We start from the raw sequence: 8,771 nt of genomic DNA, 5'->3' as shown, positions 1-8,771 counted from the left end.
TGGAGTCCCTCAGGGGTCAATCCTGGGCCCAACTCTCTTCCTGATCTACATCAATGACCTCCCTAAACACATACTTAAATCATTCGTTGACATCTATGCTGATGACACGACCATCTACGGCATCACATCAAAGGCTGTAAATGACAAAGTTCTCTCTGATTCTCTCTCGTCTGATCTCGAGCGTGTGGTTCAGTGGGGGAAGATGTGGCTGGTTACCTTTAATGCATCCAAAACCAAACTCCTATCCTTACATCATCAACGCTCTGATCCCCATCTGGCATCAATTGTGATGGATGGCTCTCGTCTGGGTGAGGCCCCATGTTTTGACAAGATTCTGGGGTTGACCTTGACTCCTGATCTGAAATGGAACACGTACATCAAGTCTGTTGCCAAGGTCGCTGGAAAGATGGTGGGATCCTTCTACCGCTCCAGAAGATATCTCACTACTGATGCAATTCTCTATCTATATAAAAGCCAAGTACGTCCAAGGATGGAATACTGTTGCCATATCTGGGCAGGAGCTGCTAAAAACAGCCTATCCTGCCTTGACAGAGTACAAAATAGACTTCGTGGCTTAGTGAGGATGCCCTTTTCTCTACCCTGCCACCTCTCTCCCACAGAAGAGACGTTGCGAGCCTGTCCTTGTTTTATCGTTATTTCCATGGCAGGTGCTCGTTTGAACTTTAATCTCTGGTCCCCCCTCGCCAATCTTTCACGAAAAACACCCGTCTAGCTGAATCCACTGTGAAAAATTTCCCCACTCTATATCTGTGCCTAAATCAAAACGCAGATTCCATGAACAAAGCTTCTTTCTTAGAACTGCACGCTGTGGAACTCTGTTCCGTCTGCCTGCTTCCCTCCGGACTACAACTTGGTTGTCTTCAAGTCCAATGTTAACAAACTCCTAATGAACCGCCCCCTTAAGTAAACATTTCAGCAAATCTCCTCACTAACGTTATGTACTTGCAATAACCCTTATCCTTGAGTGGCTTCCGGGCCTTGATAAGTGGTGATCACTGTGTAAAAAAAAAAAGAAGAATATACTTACATGCCAGATTTTAATTGTAAGTATTTCAGCTTCATCCGGAATTTAAGCGTTACGATGTTATTCTAGCATTTCTGCATTTTTACTATAATTAATCAAGCAACGATGTTTAGAATAATATTTGCGATTTATTTTGAAGCTTATTTTTTTTTTACACGGTGGTCACCACTAATCAAGGCCCGGAAGCCACTCAGGGATAAGGGTAATTTCAAGTACAGTACGTTAGTGTGGAGATTTAGTGATGTGTTTACTTAAGGGGGCGGTTCATTAGGAATTTCTTAACGTTGGACTTGAAGACATCCAAGTTGTAGTCAGGTGGGAAGCAGGCAGACGGAACAGAGTTCCACAGGCGTGAAGTTCTAAGAAAGAAGCTTTGTTCATGGAATCCACGTTTTGATTTAGGCAGATAAAGAGTGGGGGAAATTTTTCACAGTGGATTCAGCTAGACGGGTGTTTTTCGTGAAAGATTGGCGAGGGGGGCCAGAGATTGGACTTCAGACGAGCACTTGCGATGGAAATAACGATAAAACAAAGATAGGCTCGCAACGTCTCTTCTCTGGTTGCAGGGTAAAGAAAAGGGCATCCCCCACTAAACCACGAAGTCTATTTTGTACTCTCTCAAGGCAGGATAGGCTGTTATTAGCAGCTCCTGCCCAGATATGGCAACAGTATTCCATCCTTGGACGCAATTGGCTTTTATATAGATAGAGAATTGCATCAGTAGTGAGATATCTTCTGGAGCGGTAGAAGGATCCCACCATCTTTCCAGCGACCTTGGCAACAGACTTGATGTACGTGTTCCATTTCATATCAGGAGTCAAGGTCAACCCCAGAAGCTTGTCAAAAAACAGGGCTTCTCCCAGACGAGAGCCATACATTTCAATTGATGCCAGATGGGGATCAGAGCGTTGATGATGTAAATATAGGAGTTTGGTTTTAGATGCATTAAAGGTAACCAGCCACGACTACCCCCACTGAACCACGCGCTCGAGATCAGACGAGAGAGAATCAGAGAGAACTTTGTTACAGCCTTTGATATGTTGCCATAGATGGTCGTGTCATCAGCATAGATGTCAACGAATGATTTAAGTATGTGTTTTGGGAGATCATTGATGTAGATCAGGAAGAGAGTTAGGACCAGGATTGACCCTTGAGGGACTCCAGCTCTAATACTGCAGGCCTCTGATTTTTGTCCTCGACCACTACTCTTATGAGCCTATCGGAGAGAAATGATTTAATGATTGAGAAAACATTTCCAGTTATACCGTATCTGGAAATCTTGTGAAGTAGGCCCTTATACCATACCTTGTCGAAGGCCTTTGATATGTCAAGAGCAATTACCCTTGAAAGGAAGCCTCTCTCAAGAGATTCACTAATCCTGTGAGATATAACGGTTAGCGCATCTGCGGTAGATCTTGCAGAACGGAAACCATATTGTGTCTCACTTAAAAGATTGTTTCTGCTGAGGTGGTTTACTATTTCTCTATTTAATATGGATTCCAGCAACTTACTCATAACACACAGGAGACTTATTGGTCTGTACTGAGAGGGAGATGACTTATCACCTGAAATCTTAAAAACAGGGCAAACTGATGAGGTCTTCCAGGGAGTCGGAAAGCACTTCTCCTTAAGGCAGCGCTTAAACAGTGTCGTAAGTATGGGAGTAAGTTCTGGTTGAAGCTTTTTTAACACTATAATTGGGATGCCGTCAGGGCCAGTTGCTTAACTGGAATCAAGGTACTTGGTTAACTTGGCGACCTCATGCACGGATATTTGTATGCTACCTAGTGTGTTCTGTGTTATAGGAGGAAATATGGGGAGTTGATGGCCTTCGTCCCATAGGATAGAATTAGCTGCAAAGTTATTGGCAAATAGTTTGGCCTTGTCTGATGCTTACGAGATGACTTCTGGTCCATTGATAATCGTTGGGATAGAACGCACACTTCTGTTCAGGATCCTATTTGTTATTTGCCAAAACTGGTGGGAACCAAGCCGCTGATCAGCTACCTTGGATTTAACAGACTGGGCATATAGCTCTCTTGCATTTTTATTACTCTTTTACAGTGGTTGCTGGCAGACCTGAAAGTAGCTTTAGTCTCAGTGCATCTATTACGTTGGTAGCTATGGAAAAAGTGATTTCTGTGCGCGATAGCAGCAGCCCATTCTGGGGAGAACCATAGCTGGCTGTTAGGTTTTTGTTGGAATTGTTTAGATGGTATGAATTGGTCTATGTCTACAATTTGCTATTCTGTCAGATCTGATACTATAGAGGACACGTCCTTTTTAAACATGGAAAGCAGGGGTAAATCAGATATTAATGTACGGAAGCTATCCCAGTCAGCCATATATCTGATATATATGAGTATCCGTAAATTATGAACTCATCTAGGGAAATGGTCGGTCCTATTCCAGTGTCACTTAGAAAAATATGTCCGGTTTCGTCTTCTGTAACTGGGTGTCAACCTCTGCAAGGTTGGAACATAGAACCCTGATGTTGGAGAAGGAGACCTGGTAGTAGGTGTCTACGTTGGAAGATGGGCTTTTAGGTTTATTCGAGTTTTTTTCTGGAGATAATTCATGTTGAGGGTTTGGGATTTGTGGAACAGGTCGGCATACTTGGTTAAAGCAGTACAGAGAGTGAAAGTAAGAGAGAAAAAGACAGGATTTTTGTTTGTAGCACATGAAAAGGTAAAACCATATCAATTACCAACTAGTATGGCATCGAGAGGCCCATCCAGAGACTACTGCATGGTCCAGAATTCATTCACCAAATCGCAATACAGCACTCCAAGTACTTTGCACCTGCTGATAGGACAGCCTACTTAGTGGTTAACCAAGATTCGGGTCCCTGACCATCAGGCGGATAACGTCAGTCCAGACAAAACGTTTACCTCCAGCACCCTTACTAGTGACATGGCTACAAGGATAGGCATAGAGATAGAAAAATTCCGACATCTCAGACTACTGTTCACCAAGTACTTCCGACCTTTAAAGCAGCTTTTTCTTGACCCTTTGTCAGAAAAATCACTCATTTGAATGAGGACTGAGGGACAAAAAAGGAGAAGCGAGAGTGACTGGAGCGGCCGATAAAACATCCACTGCATTATATATTCTCCATTAAAAAAGGGGGAGGAGGGGAATGGGTACAGGTGACTTATTAATATCTAAGTAATAAAGTCCAGTGCTAAATTATCAATTCAGAACACTTTTGATGATAATCTCCCCTCCCATATTAATGGGTGGAAGTTTTTTATCAATTTGTAAAGTCGGCTTAATATTAATTTACATTTGAGTTTAGATAATTATTCAAGGTTTTACTTTAGGAGGTTCGTTTTCATAGGTGACTTTTACTTTGCTAATGTCACTGTATTATATTTCGAATATAATTGAAAATAAGGCTAACTATATTAGATGGTTTGATTGCCTAGCTAGGAAGCAAGCATTTCCAATATAAGCAAGCTTGCAGTAATAGTATATATTAAGTATAGTACTTAAATAAAGTCCTGACTTCATCTACTGTATTAGAGAACGTAATTCACGGCATTTTGGTATTTTATCGCTAGTTTACTTTGTAGCATGTGTATTCTGCCTGTTTCAATTGTAGTCGCGAAGGGGGGGGGGCGAATAAGACAAGAAAAATACAGGCAAGTAAATATTTTCTTTTTCTATCGCATTAACTATTTCGAATTCAGTATGTTATTATTAATATCGATATTAAGAACAATCGAATACATTATTATAATGATAATAATTTATAGAGATAGATATTACCTAATGATATATGAATAAATTGGCATATTGTTATTATTGCTAGCTCCCCACTAGTTCCAAATCATATAAACATTGATCTATCGAATCACAAGACTATAATTAATTATAATCATGACAAAAAGCAGCACCCTATTAGTTAAGGTAACGTAACTATTATTAATTTGTTGTCATAATTTTGTAAGTGGGGCATTGAATTATGGTTATGTTACTGGAGAGTATATATGCTCTTGTAATAAAAAAATAATAAAATTTGCCATAAAACTGATACATTCTACAGAAGAAGTAGCATCCTCACATAGTACCCCAGGAGTTGCTGCCCCTTGATAGTAGCCTCCTACACCAAATTGGCAATGTGCATTGTTTGGGGCGAAGATGTAATAAAAAGCTCGCACGTGCAGATCATGATGTTATAATCATGCGATCTCTATGAACGGCGTCTCGACATTTAAAAATAAATGTTTAAATTTCAACAATATTTCCCGCGGTTAAAGTTAGTCATTTGGGTGTATTCCTTGCTACCAGACTCATAGATGGATTCCTAGCCGGTTCCAATATCCGACTGGCAGTAAGCGTAGCACTTTGCAAATTCCAAAGTTTAGCCGTCCTGAGGAAGAAACTACTGGAGTAGACGGCTCTCTTACACCTAGGGATCTCTACTGTGAAGGGGTGAGACTTAGCTGCTTGTCGGGTTTGTCAGGGGTATTTACGTCGAGGGGGCACAGAGGCGATCCTGGCGATACTCTCGATGTAATTGTTCCAACTCATGTTTCCTGAAAGCCTTAGGCCGAGGAGTTTAAAAGATGTACTTTCAGATAAAGAGTTATTGGCCATTGCTATTGGTGGTAGAGAAGGTTTCGTGTAATTATTGAAGGAAACGAGTTTGTTCTTGGCAGCATTACATGTGATCATCCATTTATGTCCCCATTCAACTACAGATTGGAAGTCATTCTCTAGTGCTTCTGCCATTTCTTTAGATATGTGTTCATTTGTTTTCCTGTCATGTCTGTTATAGAGCGTGGTGTCGTCAGCATATATACCCATCTCACAGGCAATTTTGTCAGGGAGGTCATTTATGAATATTAGGAATAACATAGTTCTAAGGATAGACCCCTGAGGCACTTCCGCATGTATATCGTATTGGTTAGATCTACGACCATCGAGGACAACTTGGATTTTTCTCTTATCTAAGAAGGATTTAATTATGTCATGTATTCTTGCAGTGATACCATATGATCTGATTTTCCTGAGAAGACCTTCATGCCATACCCTGTCAAAAGCCTTACATATATCTAGAGCTACTGCTCTACCCTCCCCCGGATTGTCCAATGACTGGTATATACGTTCTGATAGTACAGTTGTAATGTTTGCGGTGGAACGGGCTTGTCTAAATCCATATTGTTGGTCAGTAAGAAGTTTAGCATCTGTAAGGTGATGGACTAGAGCTTGGTTTACTATTGTCCGAAATATTTTGGCGAAAAGTGAGAGGAGGCTAATGGGGTGATAATTAACTGGGTCAGAATTCTTTAAAACTGGTACTACAGAAGCAGTTTTGCAGCAGGCAGGAAAGCAAGATTCATTAAGGCATTTGTTGTAGAGTTTGGCGAGAACTAGAACTACTTCGGCGGAGCACTTTTTTAATAGCACAGCCGGTATTAGATCAGGTTCACATGCTTTTGCAGTGTCAAGATTTCTTATGATAGCATGAACCTGAGAAGGGGCGATTTTCAGATCGTCTAGTATAGCGTCTGTCCGCAATGGAAAGTCAGGGAGGCGGTGCTTGGCAGGGTTCAGTGTGGAGATGGAAGCAAACCGACTGGCAAGAATGTTAGCCTTCTCAATTGCAGAGCAAACACCTTCCTCATTGTTGGATAGTGGGGGAATTGTTGATTACCCATTATTTACTACACTGTTGTAGATTTTCCAGAAGTCGCGGGTCCCTAATTTCTGTGCTTCAATGCGTTTTTTGATGGTTTCAGTAAATTCTCTCTTAGCTGTCGATATTTCTTTGTTACAGTTACTTCTGGCTTCTATATACTTCTGCCTGTTTGGACTTAAATCTGTGGTACGCGTGCTGCCTTTGCATGATGGCGGCTGCACAGGTAGAAGTAAACCATTGAGGAGAGTGGAGATTACTATACAATTTCCGTGTGGAAAAATGTGCTTCAATTGCTGCTTTGAACCATTCAGTGGTCTCATTTGCGCACTGTTCAGCAGGAAGGGAAAGGATATTTTGCACTGGGGCGTCCCCGATGAGATCACTGATGGCTTCCCAGTCAGCCTTTTTATAATATCTTGTTGTTTTGAGCAGTGGCACTTCAGTTTTGGCTGTAAAGTTTAGGATTATTACAACTATTACCGCTACATCATTGGCGTTCCCAAGTGGGCTGTGGGCATTAGTTACACAGTCATCGGGAACTGTGGTAAGAAACAGATCTAGAAGTGATGCGTGTTGTGCTTGCTGGTCTGGGAAACGGGTTGGAAACGTAACCATCTGTGATAGGGAATGAGATATAGAGAAGTTATATGTAGTCATACCAGCTGCATCTGTGTGAGTAGAAAATTCAAGCCAGTTGCTGTGGTGGACATTGAAGTCACTAAACACATGAACTTGTGCGCTAGTGTCGAGGGAAAGTGCTGTATCTATGTTGGCAGAGACTTTGTTTATTAGGGTACAGTCCTGGGTTGAGGGAGATCGGTAGAGAAAATAAAAGTAGCTAATGTAATGTTGCATGTTAAGTCTAAAGCACATAAAGGCTTGATCGTCCGATTCTAGTTTATTTTCTCTAGTGAAGAGAAGGCGGTTCCGAATATATACTCCAAGCTCGTGCATATGTCTGTCAGATTCCTTACGGCAGAGTGGGAGATATCCAGGCATGTTAAAGTAGATAGAGGGGATGGAGGAGTGTAGGTTAGTCTGACTTAGTGCTAAGATATCCGTGTTAGGAGAAATGCTTCGATGTCATTTAAATTAGTTCTCAGCCCACGGATGTTTGTAAATGCAAACCTCAAGGGAGAAGGCAGGTTGGTTTGTTTGAGTTTGGGCCTAGTTTTAGTGTAATTTTTACTGCACTGTCATTTCTTAAGAGTTTCAGTTTAGGTAAGGTATGCTGAACAAGTGGTTATGCAGAATACCAGGCATGCAACACAAGCAGCCGATCAGTTGTCCGGCCATCTACTAGGATTATGTCCTCGGGATAGCCCACCGGGATGAGTGCAGGGTCGCTTTCCATGCGCGACATTGCACTACAAACAACGCGATATTATACAACTGTTGATGGAGCAGCCGCTCTAAGCGCTACCACAGAGTTAGGGAACCTTTACTACCAGTCGGAAACAGCAGCCAGGAACTGTCTATCCGGTACCCTCAACCCATCAGACGATGGTCAAACCAATCTACTTGTACTCGCATTATGGCATTCAAGCACTCCCAATGCCCACTTAGGGGGGGGGTGTCGGAATGTAACTTGACATGTAAATCAGACATAGCCAGTCGTCTTGGAGGCAAAGTACATATTGGATATACGTATCTGGGAAAGTGAAATAAACTATAGAACACATTTCTTGTCTTGAAATAAATCTTCGTCCCCAACAACAGGTATCAAGTCTCCCTCCCAGACGAGAATTTCCAGATGGACCAACAAAACGGCAGAAGGTATGTTCAAATGACATGTCACATACATATTCACACTTAACAGCATATGAGCATATGTAATAGAAAGACACGTTCCGATTTCAACCAATATACAACAAACTCTCATTTTATTATACGACAACGTAACAAACACTTATTTGGTGTCCGTTGTGCGATATCGAACCTGGGTTCCCATATTTCGTGTCAAGAAAAAAAAGACAAGAAAAACACATAAAACACAATAACATGTCTGGAAAAAAAGAAAAAAGAAAGAACAATAGAAAAAAAAGCAATACACACGTACAACCTTTTCACGAAGAAAGA

The sequence above is a fragment of the Euprymna scolopes genome, chromosome 16 (assembly GCF_053919585.1).
Source record: "Euprymna scolopes isolate OS-2025 chromosome 16, ASM5391958v1, whole genome shotgun sequence".
In the NCBI taxonomy this organism is placed as follows: domain Eukaryota; kingdom Metazoa; phylum Mollusca; class Cephalopoda; order Sepiida; family Sepiolidae; genus Euprymna; species Euprymna scolopes.
The sequence above is the reverse complement of the archived record's forward strand: the minus strand, read 5'-3'. Positions refer to the sequence as shown.